Source organism: Ambystoma mexicanum, chromosome 14 (genome assembly GCF_040938575.1).
Source record: "Ambystoma mexicanum isolate Mex_15411 chromosome 14, UKY_AmexF1_1, whole genome shotgun sequence".
Classification (NCBI taxonomy): Eukaryota; Metazoa; Chordata; class Amphibia; order Caudata; family Ambystomatidae; genus Ambystoma; species Ambystoma mexicanum.
This window is the reverse complement of record NC_090940.1, coordinates 188,009,419-188,036,253: the sequence shown is the minus strand read 5'-3', so window position 1 is coordinate 188,036,253 and position 26,835 is coordinate 188,009,419. Positions and strand designations below refer to the sequence as shown.

The following is a 26,835-nucleotide window of genomic DNA, read 5'->3' as shown; positions in this document are numbered from 1 at the left end:
AATTACAATATCAAAACAGACCCCCCCCCCCACATATATATATATACACACACACACACAACTGCTGAGGGATCAAACGCGCCGATTCCATATCGCAGGAGACCATTAATAACGCCAGGCTTCGCAAACGACAAACCCCATTTGAGGCAGAGCGCGTTCCCTGGAAGAGCAGTGACCCAATTCCCAGCGGCGCGCTGCTGTCACAATGCTGTGCCGGGATCACATTGCAGAGCGCCGCGAAGGCAACAGGAAACGTGACCCGGTGAAGGAACACAAGGACCGGCACGCCACGCGAGGCAGGCCCGACAGGAGGACGCTTGCAATCCTCAGCGCCTACCGTCCGAGCACCCAGCAAGTGCCACAAAGCGGCTGCCCTCGCGGCTACCCCACTCCATTACCTGCTCAGAAGGCTGCGCTCCGGGTCCCGCATTTCCTTTCATGACCGGCCACCGAGCGGGCACATCCCGAAGCTGTCCACGGCGGCTGCTCCCACCGTGGCATCCCGCCCCGCTAGCGCTGCTGTCGGCTCCGGGGCATGCATCAGTGCAGGGGGATTTCAGCAGCCATTTTCCCTCCGAGTGCAAAGAATCCAGTGGTGTGCAGAGCGCTCTCCAGTCTGCAGGCAGCAGGGCTGTCACAGCTGTGCTCCTCTGTGCAGCAGACACTGCAGGCGGGGGCGGGCGACGCCCCCTTTCCCAGCTCAGACCCACATTGGACGGAGTCGTGTGCGGGCCACGCCCCCCACCGTAAAGCGTGCGGGAGAAATTCACACACGCGCACCCGGTGCAAGCTCAGACAGGAACCGCAGACAATGTCAGGGGCGGGCGGCGTGGCGTAATGTGCAAAGTCCTTATACAGAAAATAAAACGCCTTTCTGTGCTCTTCAAATACACACCCGCTGCACTCCAGAATTACTCGAAAGGGACTAATGTACAATCAAGTGTTTCAAACCTTGTACATTAAATGATTTGATCAATTAACCATGGACAAGCTCAGACTATAACTCCGATTATTTTTCTAAATCAGGTGTCATTTTGCATACAACACACGCCACGTATGCGTAAAGGTGAAGAAACCAGTTCTGCAAAAATGCAGAGTTGTAAATATTAGAGAGATGTGTATGGGACCCACGGACATCTGCTCGTTGGCTCAGAGGGTCTGGGTAGCTTGACAGCTGGGCGTTTTTTAATTGTGAATTGGTTAAACAAAGTTAACCTTACACATGGCACAAGTTACAAAGGTTAAAATAAAATGGTAAATATATAAAACACTATTTCCTTTCATATAACTCAGTTTTTGACTGAAACTACATCATATCCCCCACCCCTGTTAAAACCTTCCTGCGACCACCACGGGCAGTATCCACAAGAGCTAGACTAAGACCACACAGCCGTCAACCAGCATCCACTGACAAGGAAGGCACAATTTCAGTTACAAGTAGCCTCACTACCACCTAGAAATCTCAAATTTAGGAATATCTACATCTGCCATTTTGTGAAACAGGCTATCTAGGAGTCTGAAATGCGAATGTTTTAGATCTGCCATTTTGTGAAACATAGGCCTCCCTCCCACCATCTACGAGTGTCAAATCCAGGTGTTAGATCTGCACCCGAACTACATTAAAGCAAACGATATGTATACCTTACACCACGTCTGTAGACACAGGCCATGTAGAATGCAGCTATGGCTATGTCATTCCGGTCTAGCAGTGCACAAACACCTGACATACCTCAACACCTCTGCCACTAGCATACAGTGACTACCAATGAAAAGAAATTCGGTATAGGTGGGCACAAATCAAATCTTGAACAATAGCACTCTATCCCAAACCACCAACAGCGCCCACCCATGTGCCAAACCTTTGGGCTGCTTAGTGGAGCCTAGCCAGCCACCTAAGTCCTAAATGGTCAAATACGCAAACAAGCATCTCTTAATCTAATCTCTTAGAACCTCCACCACATTGACTGCGGGCAACAAGGGCGTTCCAACCACAAAGCACATGGAGGCCATTGAAATGGGGAAAGAGCACTATATAAAGAACCAAATGCAATACAATAATACCTATAAAAATGTATTCGAACATTAGAAGTGGTAGTGTCCATTAAAAAACAAAACCCTGATCAATTTCATTTAAATATACTAAGAACTCATTCAATAATATTTCAAAAAACAATCTCACGTCATTTAATCTCTTATAGAGTGCATAGTATTACCCAATAAATAAAAGATTTGATGTACATTCATATATGCAAGTTCTAGACTTAGACTTCCACGAGTCCGTTTTTTGTTTTTTTGTTTAGCTATTTATTACCATCTAAGAGTCAACCCATTCGATTTACACATTTCAGGACTGTAATTGTCAGGGGTATTTTATGTCCACTCGACAACTGCTCCCAAAATTGTTGGGTGTTAAGCCATAATTGAACCCAAGAGCAATATTCTTACATTTTGAAGGCCGGGCAGTAAATCATCAGATGTGCTAGAGATTGAGCATTTCTCTCAATGCAACAGAAACACTTTTCCGTATCGATATTAAGAATAGAATGGATTTCTCCTGCTGGTAATACATTTAGGCAAAAAGTGAGGAACTGGGTTCTCAAGTAAGAGTTTGGAAATGTACACACATAAAATGGGAGTGAGCCCAGTGATTTATCTCTTTTAGAGAGGCCTTTATATAATGTATAGCCACGCATTTTGTCATTTGTAATGATCCAGTCTACCTTTTTGTTAAGGTTGGGTTTTCGATCAGTTTTCAGATGTTTGGTTGCAATTACATGGAATAGTTTCCACCCAGTGTCTACAAAGAACCACTGGTCACATATTTTTAGCAGGTGCACTATGCCTTAAGTAAACAAAGATTGAGTCAAGGGGAGGGGGGGTGTCAATATATTTCTATTGAAGGAAAGCACTTCCATGTATGCCACCCACACAATGACTAGGCCCGACTCGCATCTCAATGCTGCCAGTGGAGAACAATCTGGTCATTTAAGAGCTTTTTTTTCTCCATCTACTGCCTTCTATAATAACCCAGTCGATCAGCCTCGATAGGCGACAGATTTCATGTCCATATAGAAGAGCCATAACTACTTTCAACCTATAGAATGAGAGGCAGTATATAGTACCTGCAATATTTGCTGTTTATTCGTTTCATCCGAGCAGCAAATTGTGCACCCTTACTTTTTAATCTTACTAATATCAGAACTCCACTGGATGAAGCATCTAGAAAAAATCTGTCAGTAGAGACTCTCCAATCTTCCAGGAGTAACCAGAAGGCTTCTTTGCATTCCACGAGAACGCAAATAACATTAGTTTTGTTTTTGTTTATGATCAGCTCATTATCGACTATTATTTTAATAGAGACAATAAGGCGCTGGAGGCCCAATTGGGTATGATTAACAATGACATCTGCATGGCTCAACCAGAATACAGTCAAGGCATCAATTCTAGGTGGTGCAAAGGCCGACATAGTTAGACAATCTCCAATATCTGATAAATAAAGGTGGAAGAAGGGAGCGAGGACACATCCCTGCCGGAGCACTCTTATACGTTCTGAGGTTTTGCCAAATCACCCTTCCTGTTCAACCTGACTTGTAGAGATTTCCCTTCAAGCAGGTGTAGTAAAATGGGCACCAATGAGTCTGGCAGTTTACATTTTTTCAGATTCACTCACAGCAAAGTTCTATTGACCGTGTCAAAAGCCTGAGAAAAATCAACAGCAGCAACGTATGGTTCTACGTTACAACAACAAAGCCAACAACGCAGCTCCTGAATCCCATAATGCCAAACTAGGGAAGGGGGGGGGTGACACCCCGCAACTTCTGCTCCCCTTGTTCGGCATCATGGGATTCGAAGTATTTGTCCATGCCAATGTGCACTAAACGCACATTCAGCATTTATTGCTCGCTTTTTTCAAGCAAAGATTTTGCTTTCCGTGTACAAGTGCTATTGGACGGTGGGTAGTTCATGGGATTCACACAAACACCTTTGTCGTAGATCGGGATAATAGTGGCCAGTTTCCACGTAGAAGGTGTAGATTGAGACAGAATGATGTTTTTAAACAAGTACAAAATATTAGCCCAAAGGAAAGGGTCGCATTTAATAACGTAATTGCTTAGACCATTTGGACAAGGTGCTCTGATTAACAACTTGAATATCGAAATCCAAAGTCCACTTGACCTCAGGGCTTTGTGTATCAATTTGATGCTCTGGCTGTTTATATCATTTTTGAAAATGTTTTTCCCATGCATTCTCAGAGATGGGTTTACATTGTAATTCATCTTGGCTGGAGGATAACTTATTGATAAGGGTATCAAAGTTGCGTGAATTGTTTGCAACCGTACGAAGCGGGTGTTTGCTTCATTCTGTAATAAACTATGCCAATAAGATCTTTGCCAGTTTTGATCTGTTTGCCTAAGCTTCTTTGCTTTCCAATTTACTTATTTGCTTTGCCTCAAGCCCAGGGACTGCACCTCTCCAGTTCTTAAATCTCTCCACTGGCTCCTGGTGACTGCAAGGATCAAATTCAAGACCCTCTGCATCAGCCACAAGACCTTCTGTGTCCTGGGACCCTGCTACATCCAACTCTCTCTCCCCAAATTCCTCCCTGCTAGAGCCCTTCACTCATCTAACTCCAACTCTCTGCACAGCAGACGCTTCTCCAAGCAGAGTGTAAGGGTTAGATCTCCCTCTTTGGCAGGTGCCTCCTCCTGGAATGGCCTCCCTGCCTCTCTCAGACTTGAGACGGACCTCAAGTCCTGGAGACTTCTCAAAACCCTGCTCTTCTCAACCTCCTTCCCCTTTACCCTTGTTAGGCAGAATCCTGTGCAGTTCCCTTGGGGAACACTGCAAAAAGATTTAAGACTACAGGAGCAGCAGTAAACCCAATTGGTAGCAGTCGGCACCACCCAGATTTACCTGGTAGCTGTGGCTGAGCAGTCAGACTTCTCTCAAGAAGAGTAGGGCAGTATGCAGAGTATACACAATAGGGTCAAAACACAGTAGAGCAAACAGACACTGACCAGAGCTTTGTATAAAAAGTATATAATGGTTTATTTAAAACACACTTTTAGGCAATACACTAGCACTCTCAATGAAAAGTAATCTAAAACACAGTCAGGTAAGTATACACACCTCCCTTGATAACTATCAGACACGTCAGGGTTAAAGCACAACTATATGTTAAGACAGAAGTGAGTGCTTAACCTAGATGGCACTCCAATCGTTTAGGTTAAAAAGGGAGAGAAAAGGCGGAGCATAAAATAAAACAGTTCCCAACACTTAAGAGTTCAGAGCAAGGGGAGAAAGGCAGGTTATACTGTAGAGCCAAAGTTCATAGGCCAGGCCCACTTTAAATGGAGCAAAGCAAAATGTGCCCAGGATCACATGGTTTAAAGTGCACTGAAAGTCTTTGCAGTGTGTTCAAAAGAGGTTGGGGTGAGTCAAAGGATATAGTTAGAAGGCCTGGAGCCAACCCAGTTTAGAAGCCAATGATTTAAGGGTCACCTTTAGCAATCTGTAGAAAGGGAGGCCCGGCAGGACACAGTACCTTAAAGAGAAAGGAAGCTCCAGCAGGGGCAGTTGTTCCTGGCAGTGGTTGAGGTTCGTGGTTCCGACCAGGGGAGGAGAAGATCTCGTCGAGGAGGAAACGTGGAGTTGTTGCACTGCACAGGGATGAAACCAGCCGCGGAGTTCCCGATTAAAAGGTACAGTCCTTTTATTCGCGGTCAAAAGTGGTGAGCTTGGCTATCCGGCTGCCGGGGTGCTTGGCACGGGCGATTCGACCAAGTGACATCTTTGGAAGGCGAAAAGGGCGAACTTGTTGATCCCACCAGCTCAGGGGAAGAAGACTCGTCCAGCAGAAGATCTTCCCATGTCGTTGGGAAAGTGGTGAGGTGGCTGCAGCAGGGCTTCACCGGTGGTGTCGTTGTTGCAGATGGCTCAGCGGCTTCCCTCTTCGGATTCTTAGGTCCTGTGGCGACTTCTGAAGTTCCAGTCCCAAAGGCCCTCCTTTTATGCAGAAAAACCCCCATTCATCAGCTTAGCTGTCAATCACATATGCTAAGTGGTGAGCCGGGCGGCTCACCACTGGGCCAATCAGAGTAGAGTGCGACTTGGGTTGCTAAGGCAATGCAGTCCAGGGTGCCAGTTCCCCCCTCCACCCTTCCTGTGGAACCCAGACAGAGTGGCACCATTTGGATGGCTTCTGTGGAGAAGCCCGCCAAAGTAGTGGAACAAAGGGCTCGACCTTGGTCAGAGTTACAGAGACGGACACAAACGCCATTTTAGAATCGAGTTCTGGCAAAAAGACCCAACCAGTGATTTAATATTAAATAAACCGGCAGTATCTTTAACATTGCACCAAAAAGTGGTGCGTTTAAAATCAATGGGAAAATCCCATAGAGAATATTCAGGAGGAATATTTCGCGTGGTAACCACTGCCACCAGCCAGAAACTCAACGAGGGGGGGAACGGGACAGTGCCCCCTCGAAAAAAGACCCAAGGGCAATCGAATTACCCCTTACCAGTACTTCCGTAATATGATGGTTTGTACTGGTTCTGTTCACAATTTTGGACTAGTAAAGCTAATGGTGACTTTACATGCCCTGGGAGACAGTCAGTCCCAGGGTATGGAGTCTATGTTTGGGGGTCACTGTGACACCCCTGTGGTACTGCACTGAGGATGCTGTGTACCACACATACAGAAAAACAGATGATACCCTATGGAGTAAAACTAAACCCCATAGCCCATAAGCACATAAGCACATAAGTCAAAGACACCTCAAATCATGTCTAAGAGCGGGAGTAAAAGAGTCTCACTCTTAGCAGGAGAAAAAAAACAAACCCCAAAAATCCAGCAAAGCAGCTGGGGGACTCACTAGGTTTGGGAAATTAGCCTTATAAGAGAATTCTCCCTAACAACCCTCCCTTGCTAACACCCCCGCTTGCCGCTTCGACTGGCAGCCGGGTCACTAATGAGTCACACAGAGTACCAGGCCCTCCCTAACGAGTCTACCAGCACACTCCTAACTAGCACTGCCCTTCCAGGCACCCTCCCTGACTAGTCTGGTGGGCGGGCATCCCTTCAGAGTCTGGTCCAACCACTGTTCCTTGCACTTAGACAATGGTTCACCCCGTCAATCCCTTGCACTTACCCCTCACAGCCTCCTTAGCTCCCCCTAGCACTTGCCTAGCCCCTGGGCCCTTCCACCATCCCCCTGCTCCCCCTCCTTCATTTATTTATTCCCCTTTCCTGACCATCACTATCCTCCCTGCCCTTCGTACACTTGCACGATCTGAATGTCACAAGGCCTAGCAGGACCGTTATAGTTGCCTTAGATAGGGTCTTAGAGTTCTTTTTCTAGATTGTATTTCTGAATCCAATTGATTGTGCTCAAGCCTTTATTAAGCCGCCTGTTACAATAATATTTTTTCAGGAGAAAACACACAAAATTACTTGGAGTAATATGGTCGATTTCCTCTCTAATGATAATTATAGAGTCTATTTGTTCGTGTGTTAAAACAATTATCACTGATCTTTCTTGCAATTCTATGCCCTCTCCAGTGTACTGTTAAGTTGTTAAGAGTAGATGATTCTCTAACCTGTGTTTTTAGGTTAGAAACAGCCATCAAGATGTTGTGCTAACTTAAATGTGTCCTTAATTCTAAAGTGCCATATATATCAAACAAAGGATGCAACCAAATAATCTATACAGCATGAAGATTTGCCATTTTTCCAGGTATCTTTGCCTAGGAAATATCACTCATTATTTCCATTGGCTAGTCTAGAGTTCAACATTTCAAAACATTGACACTATTTTCCTCCCATGTTTATAACTCAATGTAGACAACAGCAATTTTCTTACCGCATGGTTATCTTCTCCCTTCCTAGCAGCTTTACAATCAGAGTTAAAATCACCTGCTAAAAACATAACTGCCTTCTGTGTCACTCACAAATACTACAAATAAGTCAGCCAGGACCACTAAGAATTTGTCAAACTTTAAATTCGAGGGGTTTCAATAGACGTTTGCAAGTCAAATGGAATTAGCCACAAAATCGCCTTTTTACTGCCAATAATCCATACATAGCATTCACCTATTTCCTAATTTGGTACAATAGTGTTTTTTATAGCAATAATGAATCCGCCCGATGGGTTGCCACCCATCGAGGTAGTAGCAATTGCTAAAAATTGTGGTATAACCACCAATGACGATTTGGGCAGTCAACCACACTTGTAAAAAGATGATGCTTTGTTCATCAAGCACTTATTTAATATCATCATTAGATAAAAAGCTATTCAAACACCTTGTGTTGCAAATCAATAATGCAAGGGTGTCTAAATTACTTTTCTTGTTAAAGTCGCGTGCCTCTCTCTCCCAGTCTTCTATAATCTGCTACCAAGTTTTGTGGAATCCATGCCCGATCATCTTGGATTTCCTGTGCACCAATCCTCGTGGGATTCACTGATTGCACACTGGGAGGTAACGAGGAACCCTTCTGTCAATTGATTTAGAAAGTTTCCCCTTGCCAGTCCTCAAACCTAGGTCTAACAAGGGATTTGACTAGAATTGGTAGTGGCCTAACAGTGTGATTTCATAACCCATCTGGCATATATATGCCCTTTACTTCGGCCAGCAGCATCTTCACCGTCATCTTTGAAGAGATAGTAAATTAAACCACATCTGTTCTTATTCGATCAATTAAATAGACTAAGTCTGGCTTTTGGTGTTCAAAGGTGAGGGTATACTGCCGCGCTTTCCGGCTAGTATACGCTCACGGCGGCCATCTTGGCGGCAGTGTTCGTCCCGGGTCCTGTGTTTTCCACACGGCTGGAGCTCCGATTTTCGCTCTGATTTTGCACAGTTTCAGAGCGATTTGGTGCAGCAGGATTTCATGCACCAGTGAGATGTTTTGTAGCCTCTCGGACGCATATCACGGCAGGATCAGTACAAGATGAGGCCGGTGGCACGGGAGTAGTAAAACTCACGTCCTCATCGTCCGGCTGCTGGCCTCCACCCCCCCCCCCCACCTGCTGTACTATTTATAAGTATTTGATGTTTGTAACAGATTTGTTTGTATTAATATTTGACATTGCATTTAAATAATTTTTAGTACTCCATTAGTGGATTTTTTAAATGTAATACATTTGTAATACTGCTGATGAAGAGGGTATTAATTGAATTCCTTCATGTCCTAAGGTTGGTTTACTGTCCAGTTGCTATCCAGACGTAAACTTTGTAAATAGTGGAGAGTCTTGTTGCCTTGCATTTCCCACCGTAGATGCATTACTACTCCGGTCTCCTTTTTTGCCATGATATATACTCATTTTGACCAGGTATAACCAGTGTTTGAAGTACCTGGTGTCCCTGTTTAAGTGATTTTGATGGCTGTTTTTGACTTCTGGCAATTTTTGGACTTCTTAATGGCCTTCTTGGGAACAGGATTACTTACTACACGTGCAACAGGTAAGTCAGTGCAGTGTCGAAACAATGAAGCCATGAGGCATTCATTGGTCATTTGGGCTACCCATACGTATGCATCTCCATCACGTTAAGAAGCTCGAAGTTACAGCTCGATTCTATGCATTGCACTGAATAGATGCCCACTTTCACTTCGCTGTGTCAGTCCATAATGTTAAATGTGTACAAGGTTGCTATATCTCGAGTCCTCTGGCATGGGCAACATCACTTTGCTAAACTTGATCTTATGTGGGGGTTAGGTATGCGTGTAGCTGCTCCCCGTTCTCCGGGCACAGCTCCTGCCCATTGTGCGATGCGCTGTGCCCAGGATCCATTTAAGGCCCTGCTTGTAAAAACTCCGCAATCCGTACACAATTGGTGCACGCTCGCTAGTACTGCGGGTGCTTTATAAACTGCCATAAGCCAACTGAAATATACTGTTGAAATGGCTGTGCTCATAAAATGACGTGCATTTGTACACTGCGCTGACAGTGAAGGTAGTTCTAAAGTTTCCGGTTCTTAAAAAGAAGTGTGTCCGTATTAGGGTCGAAGTATTGTATCCGCTTACTGCGATTCTGCTACTGTGTAAACGTGTAGGGCACGACGGCCGATGCATAAACCCACCCAGCTACCTCAGCAGGAAAGCCATTTAACTATGAATAGTTTGCATTACTGTACAATATGAAGTCTGTGATATCTGTTAACAGCGGCAAAGTACGCGTGGTACTACTTCATAAGTCCGCATTCTGCGCCCCCTCCTCTCTGTCAGCCAATTGCTGCCCTAAGCGCCTCCCCCCAGCAGGAATCTTCCAGGGTCGCCAGGGTGTGGTCGGCAAACACTGGCCAGCCAGCGACAGTGCCCAGGATTGTGTCCGTGGGTGATTCGCCGCCGAGATAGCACACGTTTTAACCCCCGATTGGGACATTTATCTAACAATGCAAGCGGGGCGGCTACAAGGGATAACACCCAGACGAAACAGGATTAAAGTTACCATACTTCATTGTTCCTTCGGAAATGTGAAGGGATTAGAGGAGCTCAGCCCCGTCCTTCTGGGGCACGGTGATCGCTAGCTTTACTGCGATTGCCAGCGATATTTCTGAACCCCACTGGGTACAGTGTCTCATGGTGCTCCCAGGGAGCCGTGGGCGCTACCCAACCAAACCAACATCAATGCCGCGCTACACGTGGGCCGCCCAATCAGATTACGAGTAAATGTGCACAAGGCATTCACGAACCGTGGCTATGCTAGTGAAGCCATCCATATAGCTCAGTTTGTTTAGCACACACCGTTGAGGACACCACCGTCAAGAGCTCGAGACTGCTGCAACCCAGTTAATTGCATTGCTGCCCACAGCCGCAGCACAATGGCCAATTACCACAGTACTTGCCAAGAGCTGTGGAAGAGGGCTCTGCATTTGATATTCAATGTATGTTGGTTCTTTTGTAAAATGCTACATGCAAATACAATCCCGCCAGAGCGCTCCCTTTTGAGAAAGCCCTTTGCCTATCAGAGATGGAGGAAGGGACAGGGTCAGACTGGGAGAAGAAACACGCCCGGACACCCAAAAAAAGTGGCCCCACGCCTCGCCTCTAAAAAAGTGGCCCTCAAATCATCATCCGTGAATCGCATCAATTCGGTGTGGGTGTGTCTGTTGCATGTTATGTTTTGTGTAAACGCTTGAGAAAGTGATCACATTGCTTTTATTTTTTTAATACAAAAATACAAAAATATCCTCAACCCCATCTTTTCACTGTCCTTTGCACTTACTCTTTATCATTTGTGCCGTGACTTTTGATAGCAGCTTGTCTGTCTCCCCTCCTTCCCTCCATGTCTTCTCCGACTGCTCCCCCGCGCTATAAAATTTGTCGACCTATTTTTGACAGTAGCTTGTTTTGTTCTTCTCCTTCTCCCTCACTCCAATCCCCCCTTCCCCTTCCTCTTGTTTTTTTTCATGCACTACATCAATTGTCGTCAGGCATTGTAATGTTACTGCTTGTTTTGTTTCTCCTTTTCCCTTCCCTCTTTGCCGTAACTGTTCCATGCACTTGCACTATCTGAAAGGTCGCCAGGCCTATTACGATAGTTATTTTTCTCATTCTGTATTGTTTCCTTAAAAAGGACTTTAAGAATGTAACTATATTCTCCCATGTTTCCCCCCTCCTTGAAGCGCTTTGAAACACATTGTGTATAGGCGCTATATAAACAATCAATCAATAGCTAAATACTTATTTTGCAGAACCAGACTCAAGGGTTGTCTACTCGTTGCCACCAGTAATGAAAAAAGCGTTGCATTTAATAAGCAGTACAGCCAAATGACGACACCAGAAAGTACCTTGCCAGTTGCACTTATGCTCAAATATTACATTACAATACATTTCTGAAGGATTGTTGTTGTGCTGAGAAGCAGCTTGCAGCGCGGTTGGTCTACATCCACCTAAAAGGTGCACTGACATTGGTCCGCCACACGGGGCTTAAGCGTTGGGATATGATTTAAAGTCTTTGTGTTTTCTAGAACCATGCACGAAAGGGAGGACTGGCAAATCCTCCATGGCAGATTAGCGATTATAACTTTAGTGATTCATTTATGGGTCTTTGTTGTAATGTAAATGCAAGACTCCCTGTCACAAGGTCACCCGAGGCATTATTACATATCTCGCCCAATGACCGACAATGTTGCTAGATCTCCAACATGATGGACTCGAAGGACATTTGAATACATGGTGTTCCCACCATGGAGTTACTTTAGCACACGATTCTTAATCTGTTTCTATGCAATGTTCCCGAATGTATCGATATATGTGGCAAGATGGTATTTTGACAAAGTAATAAACTTTAGTGCAGTGATGAAATATAAAAGGTCACCAGAGAATCAACCACACACCAAAAAGTATGATGTGGGTGCTCTGCCTTCTAGAACAATGGGGTCACAAGCACTTACTACCAAGCGACTAATGGAGTACACATGAAGTGAATAATCCATGTAGTTTGATTTGTGTGTGCACCTCTGGCAGGAGTAAGCATGAAGCGCATTAATTTGCCTAGTTGATATTAAAAGATTCTGTTCATGAAAGTCGCGCCCTCTAAACGTGCCAGGAGGGCGCATTGTGTGCTGAAGCATCATGTGTGGTTAAGAGTCTGTGTCTAAAGCACAGAAAGGCAGAGGTGAATCCCCAAAAGCACAGAGAGAGAGGAGCCCCAATACTCACCTTGATCCCGAAATGTTTTAGGAAAATGTATTCATTTAGGACTAGATCGGTTTTGTCCATTACTAGGATTGTCTTTCTTGATCAATGCTTCTATAAAAAGGTTTACCATTATGATTCGATATGCCTTCTGGTGTTCAGCATGCAGATGGCACCAGTGCCTTGCTCGTGCTTTATACAAATGTTAAATACAATAAGGAACAAGTTACTTACCTGTAACTGTTGTTCTCCAGCATGGGTCTGGCATGGATTCACATGCTCATGAATATTCCCCGTCGTCAGGCTGGGAATCCTCGGTAAAGAAAAAAACCAGTATCAGTTTCGTTTCTGATCTGTCTTTCGTAGTAATAACCAATCACTGGTCTCTGCGTCATACTGACCACAGCCAATGACTGCCCTCTACCTAAGCACCGCCTCTGGCAGCCATCTTCAGATTTGGAAGCACGTGAAGTGGCAGTATGACCAAGTGAAGAGCCGCAGAGGGGTAGGCGGGAGGGTTCGCATGTGAATCCATGCCAGACCCATGCTGGAGAACAACAGTTACAGGTAAGTAACTTGTTCCTTCTCCAGCATGGGGTCTGGCATGGATTCACATGCTCATGAATAAAGAATACATAGCAGTACACACATGCACAACCACGGGAGGTGGCAAAGGCTCAACATTAAGCATCACATCAACTCAACATTAAGCATCTTACCTCCTCACCAGGCTCACCTCAGGCGAACAGGTTGCGCAGCACTGCTTGGCCGACCCTGGACTCCTCCCTGGAATCCCGGTCGACGCAGTAGAATTTCGTGAAGGTGTGCGTCGACCTCCACGTAGCAGCCCTGCATATGTCCAGCAGGGGCACACCAGATAGGAACGCCGTGGTAGCTGCGATCGCTCTGGTGGAATGGGCTCTCGGACGGCCAGGCAGCGGTCGGTTTGCCAACCGGTGACAGCACATGATACAGCCGGAGAGCCATCTGGAGATGGAAGCCTTCGAGAGAGCCTTCCCCTGATTGACAGGTCCAAAGTTCACAAAGAGTTGTGACGTCTTCCGAAAACCCTTCGTGCGGTCCACGTAGAACTTCAGCGCTCTAGCTACATCCAGCGAGTGCAAAGTCCTCTCAGCCGGCGACGAAGGCGACGGGAAGAACACAGGTAACACCAAGGGTTCGTTGAGATGGAAGTCCGACGGTACCTTGGGCATGAAGGAGGGGTGCGTCCTGAGCACTACCCTCGTGTCGTGGAAAGTCAAGTACGGGGCCTTGCAGGAAAGGGCCTGGATCTCTCCCACTCGTCGTGCGGAGGTGATGGCCACAAGAAAAGCTGTTTTCCACGATAGAAACTTCAACGGGGCCGAGTGCAGAGGCTCGAACGGAGGTCCCATGAGCTTGGTCAGCACCACGTTGAGCTCCCACGCCGGGGCCGGAGCCTTCACCGGCGGGAACGATCTGAACAGTCCCTTCATGAACTCTTTCACCAGACGATGAGACCACAAGGACGTCCGCCCCGTGGTTCTGGTGTATCGGGAGATCGCAGCAAGATGAATCTTGATGGACGCGTGTGCCAGACCAGCTTTGGCCAGCGTCAGCAGGTACGGCAGTACTTGGGGAGCCGTAATCCGTAGAGGGTTAATCTTCTGTGCGTGGCACCAGACAGAGAACCTCTTCCATTTGTGTCCGTAGCATTTAAGAGTCGAGGACGCCCTGGCCTTTGCAAGAACCTCTCTGCAATCGGCCGGTATGTCGTATCCTCCAAACTCTAGCGCTGCAGGAGCCAGGCCTGCAAGTTCAGCGACTTCGGGTCGTGGTGGAGGATGGCGCCTCCTTCCCTGGAGAGTAGATCCGCGTCCGCCGGCAGCTTGATCGGCGGGGACGCTGACAAGTCCAGCAAGTCCGGGAACCATATCTGCCTCGGCCACGCAGGTGCGACGAGGATCATCCTGCACCGTGACCTCTTGAACTGGTTGACGAGCCGGATTAGCAGAGGCAAGGGAGGGAACGCGTAGAGGAACAGGCCCTCCCAGGGGAACGAGAAAGCATCGCCCATGCTCCTCGTCTGGGGAAACCTGCTGGCGAACCTCCGGCACTTGGTGTTCGTCGCCGTCGCGAACAGGTCGATCTGGGGTGTGCCCCACCGTCGGAAGAGGCGATCCACCAGATCCTGCCGTAGTTCCCACTCGTGGCACGAGCGCAGCTCCCTGCTGAGTGAGTCGGCGATGGTGTTTTTTATCCCTGCCAGATGAAACGGCACCAGAAAAATCCCTTGGGCGACGGCCCAATGCCACAGGTCCTGCGCCTCCTTGGACAGCGCTGGGGACCTGGTTCCGCCCTGTTTCCTGATGTAAAACATGGTGGTGGTGTTGTCGGTGAAGATCCTCACCACCTTGCCCTTGAGGGACGGAAGGAAGGACCTGAGGGCCCAAAACACTGCACGGAGCTCCAGGACGTTGATATGCAGGGACTTCTCCGTCGGGAGCCAGAGTCCCCTTGCGTGCAGATTTTCGGTGTGCGCTCCCCACCCTTCCAGGGAGGCATCCGTGGTCACAGTCTCCTGGTGGGCTGGGGTCTGGAAGTCCATGCCCGCCGTCAGATGCGCGCGGGTGCCCCACCACCGTATCGCTCGTCGGAAACTCTCGTCGAGCTTGATCCTTTCCTCGAAGCTGCCCGTCGTCTGGATCCAGCGCGCATCCAGGAATTCTTGCAACGGGCGCATCCGGAGCCTGCACATGGGAATGAGGTAGATGCAGGAAGACATCATCCCGAGGAGGGACTTGATGGACCTCACTTTGGCCGCGTCGGCCACCAACATCCGTTGCACCTTGCCCAAGATGGTCCTGGTCCTCTCCTCCGACGGGGAGGCCAGAAGGGACACTGTCGAGCCTCGCTCCCAGAAACAGTGCGACTTGCGCGGGCACCAGGTGGGATTTGGCGTAGTTCACGGAGAATCCCAGGTCCGTGAGGAGTTGGACGGTCCTTGCCGTGTGGACCACGGCGAGCTCCCTCGTCTTGGCGCGGATGAGCCAGTCGTCCAGGTAGGGGTAGACGTGAATCCCCTCGCGGCGCAGCTGCGCCGCCACCGGTGCGAGGCACTTGGTGAATACCCTGGGTGCCGACCGTAGTCCGAAGGGAAGGGCTTTGAACTGGTAATGACGCCCCTGGACCACGAACCTGAGGAATTTTCGGTGCCCCTTTAGGATGGGAATGTGGAAGTAGGCATCCTCCAAATCCAACGACGGTAGGAAGTCTCCTTCCTCCAGCTGACCCAGGACGTGCTGGAGGGTGACCATCCGGAACTTCTGCGCCTTGATGAACTTGTTCAGACGTCGCAGGTCTAGGATGGGGCGCCATCCTCCCGTCTTCTTCTTCACGAGGAAGTATCTCGAGTAGACTCCGGAGCCCCGAAGCCTCTTTGGGACGAGTTCGATGGCGCCCTTTCTGAGCATCGCCTTTACCTCCAGGAGAAGTTGAGGGACGTGAAGTTCTTTCCTGGCCACGGGGGGGACGCGCGGGCACCTTCTTTGAAACTCGCGCGCGTGGCCCCGGGCCAGGGCGTCCAGCACCCAACGGTCGGTGGAGATGGACTCCCACACGCTGACGAAGCCCGCCAGCCGGCCTCCCACCGGGGTGCTTCGGTGGGGGCCCGACCCCACGGCCGGTTCAATCCTGCTTGGACGCGGCCTTGCCGCCTTGACCTCCTTGGCGACGACGGCGGGGTCCACTAGACTTGCCTCGTCCTCTGTAGGCCTCTTGCGACGACGAGCGGGCCGCTTGACGGTAGGAAGCGAAACCGCCGCCGGAACCTTTGGAGGCGCCCCTGCCTCCGCCGCTCCGAAAGGGCGTCCGTCGTTGCTGCAGAACTCCAAGGGCCCGGGCCGTCTCAGTATCCGCCTTGATGGCCTGAAGGGAATCGTCCACTGTCTTCCCAAACAGGTTGTTCCCGTCGAAGGGCATGTCCAGGACTCTGGTCTGGACGTCCTGCCGGAAGTCCGTAGCTTTGAGCCATCCACGACGTCGAAGGCAAACGCCGTTGCCCAGCTGGCGGAACCCAGTGTCGGCGATGTCCGTCGCCACGGTGATGGCGTGGTCCGAGGCCACCTCACCTTCCTGCAGGATCTCCAGGGCCTCCGCCCTCTTGTCGTCCGGCAGAAAATCCAGCAGGGGAGCTATCTTGTACCAGAGCTCCCTGTCGTAGCGAGCCACGATAGCCAAGGCGTTGGCCGCTTTAATCGTCGTCGCTGCCGACGAGATGACTCTACGTCCCATAGCATCCAATTTCTTTCCCTCGCCGTCCGGCGGGGAAGTCGATGTGGAGGCCGCACCCCCCCCCCGCTTTCTTCCTGGCTGCCGCGGAGACGACGGAATCCGGGGTAGGCTGCGCCCGGAGGCATAGGGGGGCCGTGTCCGGGACCCGGTACTTTTTCTCGTACTGGTCTCTTCTAGCTGGCGTCGTGGAAGGGTTCTTGAGGAGGGAAAGGCCCTCATCCCAAATGTCGTCCAACAGAGGCACTGCGAGGACCGTCTTCCTCTTGGCCTCGCGCCGCTGATAAAGGAAGCCTTCCTTTTTCTTCTCCTCAGGGCAGAGTTGGAAAAGCTCGGAAGCCCTGGAGATCATGGAGTGGAAAGATCCGATCTCGTCGGGCGGAGAAGCCCTGGTGGGAGGCGACGATGGAATATCCTCGTCATATGCCTCGTCGTCCGTACCCGTCGCTGCCGTGTCAGTCCCCGTATCATCCCCTCGGGTGGACGGGGAGGAGGGCTGGACGGGGCGCGACGGTTGAAAAGGAGGTGGTGGATGGATCCTTCTTTTCTTGGTAGGGGGAACACCAGAAGGTCCCGGTTCTGGATCCCCCGACGGGAGAGGTTCCTCCGTCGGTAACGGTAGCCTCGTCCTTATCTCGGAGCATAAGGACTGTATGGCCAACAAAATGGCCGCCGAGTTGTCTTGCGGCGCTGGCAGAGGGGAATCCGACGGGCGAGCAGGGGCCCCGTCGGTATCCTCGACGATGTCGTCGTCGTCACCTGCGTCGGGGTCCATTCCGACGGGCTGGCCTTCTTCCACGCCTAGGCCGTGGCTTAAGACCTCGATCAGCTCCTCTTCTGAGGTTGAGGCCGAATCTACGACGACGCCCTGCCCCCCCTTCTTCCCCACGGAGGGTTTCACGGGGGTCCTATCGATGGGCACAAAAGAAGACTCCCTCCGAGGAGGCAGGGAGATTCTGGGCCCTGAGGTCGCCACCACTGGTGCAGCCTCCACAGGCTGAGCCAGGGCCGCCGCGACCGTTTCGATAGAGGGCTTGGTCGGATGGATCAAGGCCTTCACCACCTTAGGTGCGCTCACCGCCTTATCCTTGAGGGAGGGGGCACTGCCACGCTCCTCCTCTGCCTTAGAGCTCGACCGGGGCCTCTCCAGGAGCTTCGCCGGGTGCTCGGCCTTCCTCTTACCCGACCCAGAGCGTTGGCTCGTGGTTGATGGTGCCGGGGAGGGTGCGCCCTGCCTGGCGCCCGTAGAGCCCGACCGTTCGGCGCTCCCGGTGCCAGCGGACTCGCGGTGCTTGGCCTTATGTTGGGCCCCCGTCGCCGGGGCGCCCTCAAAGGTCTTAGAAGACCGCTCAGATTTCTTCTTCTTCTCGCCAGACGGGCTCTTACCCTCCAGCCAGTTGGCGAGACGTTGATGGCGGTCCTTCATGGTCCGTTCCGACATGTTGCCGCAAAACGCACAGTCCGTCTCCACGTGCGTCTTGTCCTCATGAAGGCAGTAAAGGCAGAAAGAGTGTTCGTCCTCCTTAAAGACGTTCTGCAGCTGGCATCCAGGGCAGACCCTGAACAGCTTTCCGGGCGTCGAGCTTCCCTTCTCCTGGGCCATCTCCGAGACCGGGCCTGAGAAGCTTCTGGAGTCCTCCGAAGTGTAGCTCGACGAAATCTTCACCCTTGAGGGGCACAGACGAATCCGACACGGGTCCCCGTTGATCGGATGTAGGATCGGTGGAGCTTGAGGCTCTTTTGACCGAAAGAATCGAAGTTTTTTGTGAAAAAGCGCGAAAAATAGCACTAACGCTCGAGAGCAGTAGCACGAGGATCCCAACACATGAACGTGCGGTAAAAATCTGAAGATGGCTGCCAGAGGCGGTGCTTAGGTAGAGGGCAGTCATTGGCTGTGGTCAGTATGACGCAGAGACCAGTGATTGGTTATTACTACGAAAGACAGATCAGAAAAGAAACTGATACTGGTTTTTTTCTTTACCGAGGATTCCCAGCCTGACGACGGGGAATATTCATGAGCATGTGAATCCATGCCAGACCCCATGCTGGAGAAATACCCTTTCCTACATTTCTATGATGGGATCATTGCTTCCAGAGCCCAGAGTATTCAGCAATGTATCGTGCCCTTATAAGTCCCTTATCACCATAGGTGGAAAAGCTCTGAGCCAGGACGCTTGCACTTCCTTAGAGCGACCTTGTCCTACAGTACTAGGGTCATAAACGAACCTAGAACAGTAGTAATACGTAGCAGTGACCTGAATGACCCTTGAGCAGCGGCATTCACAGGGCATTTTGTTAAAACTACTGAATACCATCGAAAAATATGAAACTTATCGTCACAATGGGATGGCAGCAGACAATACTGGTCTCTAGCTTGTGGGTTTCCCTCTACAAAAATAAGCGGTTGTCACCGGAAACGGGGTAACTCTGAGCTACTTAGAATACAGATACCCAGGGGCGTTGCTAAGGGGGGGTAAGGGGGCTATAGCCCCTGATCTTTTGGTTGTAGCCCCGGATAGAATCTCAGGAGCTGCAGCCAAAAGACTAGCTAGCCCCAGTCCTGACAGTTCCGACATCAGCATAGCCCCGGGTCTTTTCCAGACCTAGCAACTCCCCCTGCAGATTCCCGCTCCACACTAGGGTGGTTTCCACGCCATTTAGGACGTCACAAGCGAGACAAGGAGCGGTTTTCCGAACTAACAAGTTTTCACACACAAAAAAAGTTTGCCTACCTTTATCTATGCAGGAAGGTGGAGTGACAGGTCATGGTGCCCGCTTACTGGCCAGTGAGGTTAGGACCCATTACACTTATAAACAAAATTAAACAGCAATATTAAGCACTAAATATTCATTAGACTCTTTGCATTCCCCTTGTCATCAGACAAGCATGCACTGGAATTACTGAAAAAAAAAAAGGCTAAAGCGTTAGAGCCCCCTCACCCCCCCTCCTCCTCAACCCCACTTCCTTTCCCACTCACCCTGGCACTGCAGTCTCTGTGCAAGGGCTGGTGTGGTACTTTGTTACAATTCACTGGGAGGGCAGCCCTGCTCCCGCCCAGCCCTGCCGCTCCCAGTGTTTTGTAACACTGACTGCTGGCCCCATGGTGTCGCGGCAGCTCAAGATCTATGTAAATTACAACTTACGTCCGGCCCAGGCGTTGGCTTCAGGAACCGGCCCCCAGGGCCTCATCATGATTTCAGCCTCAGGCAGAATGGCCGACGGGCCAATCCGACCCGGGGAAGGGAGCGAGGGGTGCCTACCACAGGAATGATGAAGGCCTGCATCCTTCTCTGAATCAGGCCTACCAAACATGCGAAGGCAAATATCCAGACTTGTAAGTGATTTCAATCAGGCACACACCCAAGTCTCGCCCAGCATGTAGTGCCCAAATGAAACCCTTATTTATTTTTATCTATAAGTTCAATATTCTGAATGATATACCACTCGTATCACGCCCTCCTCAAAATACCCCCCAGGTTACAATGAACCGGGAATCAGGCTAGTTGTAAAGGTAATTATTTATTTTGAATTTAAAATCACAATATATTTTAAAAGGCAACAACAATCACCAATGGGGTGACAGGAACATTGAATTATATCTTTAATGCACCAGGAATGAAGTAATGAACACAAAGAATGCAGCAAAGAAAATAATACTGAGTTGGTTGGGAACAGATAGCACTATGGTTAGGGTTTTTTTTAAAAGGTAACAACAATCACCAATGGGGTGACAGGAACATTGAATTATATCTTTAATGCACTAGGAATGAAGTAATGAACACAAAGAATGCAGCAAAGAAAATAATACTGAGTTGGTTGGGAACAGATAGCACTATGGTTAGGGGTTTCCCCTTGCAACACCCCTCAACCCACCATAAGGCAATTTAAATAGATGCGAGGAGAGAGCAGGTATTCAGGAATAATGCAGACCAAAACAGAATATCACTCCCACCTTCCCCCCTTAAACACAAGAGAAAAACAGATTTGACTTTTCAACTGTCAGATGGCTTTGAAATTGGCTGAGCAAAGACAAAATGCTTAAATTATTATAAATTCCTACGGGAGCCGCTTTGAACAGATGCAAGCAAACACAAGCAATGATTTAATCAAAAGGAAACAGTTGGGATCTCAAGGTCCAAGTGGGAAATAATTTAAAGGTAATTCACACGTGTAAAACCTTTCCAAATGTCAATTTGCGGCAAACTTTTACTTATCCGATTTTTGATATAACGGGTCAATCGCACTGTTTTGCAATGCGATTTTGAGTTGTAGATATAGCTAAGGAGCTTAGGTACAAGTGGGAGTTTCTATCTTAAAAACTGAGGGAGTTAGAGAGGTTTTAGTGAGAGGTGTTTTTTGAAAATAAAGACACAAATTTGAACAAGGACTTCAGTTTAGAATCAGAAAATATGGCTTAGCTTTCATTCAAGGCTAGAGTGTCCAGGCTAGGCAACCAAGTCGGGACGAAGTAAGCTCTGAGACTGATTCATGACTTCAGTACAGATCCCCATCACCTTCCCCGGCAGCACCAGTCCAAACACTCAAAGTGGGATTTATGGATCAGAGTTACACAGATAAAGAGAACTATGAAAATGGAGCTTTAGCAACTAGACAGAATAAGATAGCACTAAAGATTTAGACACTCTTACTGGTTAGGAAAGTAGGGATAGTTCAGAGATCAGAATGAAACATATAATGAAAGGTATACAATAGTTCTCTAGCGTCCTATTAATACTCACAATCCATTGGGATTTTAAGATTTTTGGGCAGTCACAGTTCTGGTCAATGGATTGGATCTATCAAGGAAAGATAGCACATCAGGCGCGGGACTGGATCAGCTAGGCTGATCACCGGAACAGCACAGGATCTGTCCTCCTTGTTTCTGGGTATTTCAAATAAGCGGGATGGCGAGTCATCAGGCAAGCATTATGGCAGCAAGCCAGATAGTTTCAGGATGCTAGTTTCAGGATGCTTTCTGACACCACAGCGCTTCACTGGGTTGTAAGAATAAGTTGAGGATTGAGGCCTTGCTGAAAATGTTTCAGCTACTGCTTGGCCTGGTCCTTGGCATCTGGATCTGGAAGGATGTTGAATGCTGGATATTGAATGCTGGATCAGAGTGCTTCGCTGGAATCAGAAGAGTGAGTCCCTATGTGTTGTCAGCTGTCACCATTTATCCTTTAAAATGACATCACAAAAATGGGTGTATGGGCCGGCTTAACTAAACTCGCCCCTGTGGGCTGGGATTGGATCAGAGCCTCATCTCTGCCTTGCATCTGAGTGATTGGCTCAAACACAGGTGATGTCAAGTTTATGGTTTGGTTTTTACAATCCTTAGAAACCTCCCCTAGCCACCGGTATCAAAATTGAATTTTGTCCTAAATACATATTTATACCTTTGCACCCTCTATGAAAATTACATACAAGGATTCCATATTTTATGGAGTATCTGCTCATCAAAATCCCGCCGCTGTGAGATCTTGGATCGCCTTTTTGCAGCATTTTGTCCATTTCCTCATGCAACCAATTTACAAACTTTCTCCAAATTTCCACAAATATGTGTTTACCATAGGGATGTGTGTGTAAAGTTTAACAATTCTAGCATAAATACAGTTCTCATAAAAACCACATATCGCCATTCCTGTTCCGAATATGTTACATAGTTACACTAAGTTTTGAAACGTAGTGCCAAAAATTAAACTAACAAATCTGCCCTTGTTATATTTTTCACCATTTCTGATAACAAGTTATGAGTCTCTAAAGATTGTTCATTACATGTTCTTAGCAGCAAATAGTCAGCCTTTTGTCTCTCTCTGGAGATCAAGGAGTAGCCCCCACCTTTGGGAACCTTCTGCAAGCCAAGTTTACGACCTCTTCACACGTCCATTTCCTGGCCTGGAGAATCTGCCATTGCTCAGTCTCCGACTGTAGACAAAAAAGTCTGTCCCACCCCACAATTATCATATGTCAGTGAGTATCTGCTGAGAGGAATGCCCTCCCCTTGGGGGAAACCTGCTTTTACACTTCTTGCAGCCCAGCCAGGCTAATGTATTCTTAATTTCTTGACTTAAAATCCAGCAGAAAACAAACTTGTTGCATCAAATGACATAAATTACTCTTAGATTTAAACCTGTGGGATCAAAAACAACTGAAATCCGTGTTTCTTTCAGCAACAATCCTTTTATATTTGGTAATCCGGTAGGCTTTTAGTTTAGATAACTTTAAAGTCTAATCAGGAGAGCCCATTTGACAGGAACTGTAATTCAGAGGCAATCCAGTTTTGCTGAAAAATGCTTTGCTCTTAACCTTTCAGGACTTTGTAGATTCACAGTACTTCATTAGGTTAAATGAATTTTAGCGCCAAGCAAGATTTTGAGTGTTGAGAAAGTGTTGTGTACAGGCATTTTGGCGTTTTAGCAGCAAAGTAAATGTCAATTACAGGCGAATTTTGGAGTTTCACTTGCAAAGCGCTGCTTTTCCCTCTGCACTCCGTTTGCTTGTCATGGAGCCCACTTGCACTTTTCTGCAGCGTGTGCTCTATTCCATCACACATGCACCATGAATGGCTGGTTGTGCAGCCATCTTTTTGTGTGTTGAAAAACACGGTTTTGGCACGCACCAAGGTTTTGCCGCCATTTCACTGTTTCCTGCACCATAGATAGAGCGAGGCCGCGTAGTATAGCAGAGTGGGTCAATACATCCCACTTGGGTGTGGTCTCTGGAAATTAAATGTGGGACATTGCAATTTAGCGAGGGACAGAGTCGAGCACTCAATATGGGAACAAAATGGAAGGTTATTTGAAATAAAAAGCATTTGACAGTGGAAGCTATACTGTCCAAAGCACGCACCCCACAAGAGCTGTGTAAACCGAGGGGTTGCCCACCTGCACCAGGAGCCGACAGCCGAGTCGCACTACCTCATGAAAAAAAACATGCAAAGCAACCCAATTTACCGCTCTGCTGTCTTCGACCTTACTACAATTTCTATCAATGGGGGGCGATGCCTCTTAAATCTCTGGGGTTACTGTGGAGCTGTGTATTGAAGAGAAAACCTCTGAAGTATCAGCCACTTCTGAGAACTCTAACCCAAGGGAAAGCAAAACTGTCTCCTTGATACTAAGGTGCGCAACCACAGCACTAGATCAGGTGGCAACTGTATATTGAAAGCTGTACAAGCAGAGGTATAGTTCAGCTACCCGCTAGATACCAAATTCTGTGTAAGCAGAGGGATAGCTCAACTACAAGATTCTGATAGCTGTGTAACCAGGGGGATATCTCAGCTGCCCACTATATACAAAGAGCTGTGTTATCTCAGCCAATAGTTGCTGCATGTGTGCAACCAGAGGGATATCTCTGCTACAAAAAAATAGGAGCATGTAACCAGAGAGATGGCTCAGCTAGCCGATGGATACTGAAAGCTGTGTAACCAGAGCGATAGCTCAGCAATCTACCAGATACTGACAGCATGTAACCAGACAGAGATAATCTGCTAGATACTCCGATGTGTGTATCCAGGGGGCAAGGCTATCCACTAGATACTGAGAGCTGTGTAATCATGTAAATAAATAAGTTGGCCACTGAATACAGAGAGGTGTACAACTAGAGGGCTAGCTGTGTAGTGCCGAGTTATGTAAACTATGAGGAAGCTATCTGCTGTCATTGCTCGAATGTGTAACCTGAAGGATAGCTTATCGGTCACTCGTTACTGTGAGCTGGGTAATGTGGTGGATCAGAAGGAGGACACAGACAGACAATTTCAATGCAGGTTTTACTAAATATTAATCAAAATGCCTACCTGTCCCCATTTTTATGGGGTGTTCCTATCAAACTAACTTAGGTGCTGGTCAGTCATCGGGGAATGTGCAATAGAAAAGTGTCCACCGTCCTAAATGACCCTACCACTATTCTAGCAACTAAAGACAGGATTAATGACGCCCTTCTCCTGGAGCTTGCTCCCAGCAAGGTTCTTCTCTTATGATATTTTTACAAAGGCCGTTCTGACTACCTTTATTGGTTCATACAGTTCTTTCAAGGCTGGTTTGCACTCTTTCCTTCACTGGAATTTGGTTTCTTGGGTCTTGAATATTTACTTGGCTCATATAGGGGTACGTTCCACTCTTCGCAGGGTATTGATATCCAGTCTGAGTTTCTCTCTTCAAATCTCTTTCTCTTTTACTTAGGTTATGATATTCTTTCTCTCGAACTTCTATGGCCTTGCCCTTTGATAGATATGTGTGGTTGCCCTTTTCAACAGCTGTGTTTCTCACACTCCTTAAATGTCTCACAGTCTCTTGCATTTGTATTTCTTTCCTCCGGCGTTAGTATATTATAGTATCTTTTCCAATGTTAAGTGTACTCTGGCTTCTTTTCTCATCCTCATTCAATTTCTTTACTTATTCATTCATAATACCGAGGGGAGTATGAATGGTCCCATAATGATTACTCTTAGGCCTTCCGGTTCTCCAGTTACCTGCGTTTGCATGGGGTAACATTGGTCTGCTTGAGGTAAGCCGTTTTCTTCATTCGCTCGTGGTCCTGCTTCACTTTGGCATCTCGATACCCATATCCTCTCTTGGTACGGTTTATCAGTTCTTCGGGTATCCTTCTGGTAGGCAGTAGTATCCGCCTGGTGGTTTTGGCATTGTTTGAGGGACCCTCAGTCCACCATGGGATCTCTGTGGTCACGCCACCACAATTGCCTTCCCTCGTCTCGGCTCTCTGGACACTCTGCATCTTTCTCTTACGGCTTCCTCGAACTAGTGCGCTTTGCCAGCAATTAAGGCTCCTCCTCTCTCAGGTGTTGCGTCAGCCTGGGGCTTCCCTTGCTGACATATGCGTCTCTCTGCCTCAGCTGACTGCAGCATCTCTCACCACTTCAGACTATTTGTCCCATTTAAATGGGATTCCCTATTTAAAAGGGACAGATGCATCTTCTAGTTGGAAATAACGAATTAAAAGAAAACACAAAAAAATTATGCCACCATCTTTTTCACAGTCTTTACCTTGTATGTCCTTTTGCTTTCTGATATCCCCCAGTAGGCCATATAAGAATTTGGAAGTTCCTCAGAGGAACAGGAGTTCTTGTCCCCACAGAAGGAGTGGATCCCGGTAAGGTACTGCTTGCCTCAACCCCTAGGGAGAGTGTTGAGTGGGCTCACCTCCCCAGGGAGGGTGTTTTGGAGTGGGCTCACCTCCCTAGCCTCACAGGGACAAGGGACGAATTCCTGTGATTCGTCAAAGTAACTGCAGTGATAACTCTGCGGCCTTGGGCACTCCTAAGGGCAGTGTGACCTTCGATAACTGCATACACAACACACACAGCTATGTCCTTGCGCATAAAGGAGAGCTCCGCTGTCTTGGCCGGTGCTGAGCTTCTTCACCAAGGTCCCTGAAAACCACACCCTGTCGGAGAACGCTGCAGTCCCAGACACTATGGCGACCAGTAGAATCAGTGGAATAGCTTAGCTTTGCGGTCAGTTTCACCACTCAAAACACAGCTCTGATGTCCGATGCCTGGCTGAAAGCTATGCAACCGGATAAGCAAGTCTGTTCTCAGTAGTTCCCCACACCTGTGTCGCAAGAACAGTCCCCGCGTGCCTTCAGTTGGTATGGAGAGCTGGGTCATTCTCATCTAAGCATGAGGGATAGTTCTGCTGGATTTGTTGCTAACTTGAGGGTTAGGGCTGGTGACTCAACCGGAAGAATAGCTTCAGGGTTGCCAAGGAGCACAGACGTTTCAGCACTGAATAGCCATGTTCAAACATGAAGACCCACGAGTGCCGGATGATCCAATCTGAAACCCGGGCTTAAGGTAAAAAAAAATTACAATAAAAAAATAAAACACACATTAAGCAGAAACGCTTTAAACCATTAAAACCCCAGCCACACATGAAGACATTTAGGACAAAGTTGTAAAGCTCGTGCT

At 48.1% G+C, this 26,835-nt stretch overlaps 1 protein-coding gene across 4 annotated transcripts in view; it reads right to left on the bottom strand.

The window, feature by feature from the left end:
- The window catches only part of DAAM1 (dishevelled associated activator of morphogenesis 1), an 896,952-nt gene that overhangs the window by 455,063 nt on the left and 415,054 nt on the right, over nt 1-26,835 (bottom strand). Inside the window, exon 1 of one of the 4 annotated variants that reach the window (XM_069638890.1) lies at nt 399-661. The exons of the other annotated variants lie outside the window; for them this stretch is intronic. The gene's annotated coding sequence lies outside the window, so the exon portion shown is untranslated. Of the gene's footprint in view, nt 1-398; nt 662-26,835 lie in introns of those variants that run through there. 4 annotated transcript variants of the gene reach the window in all.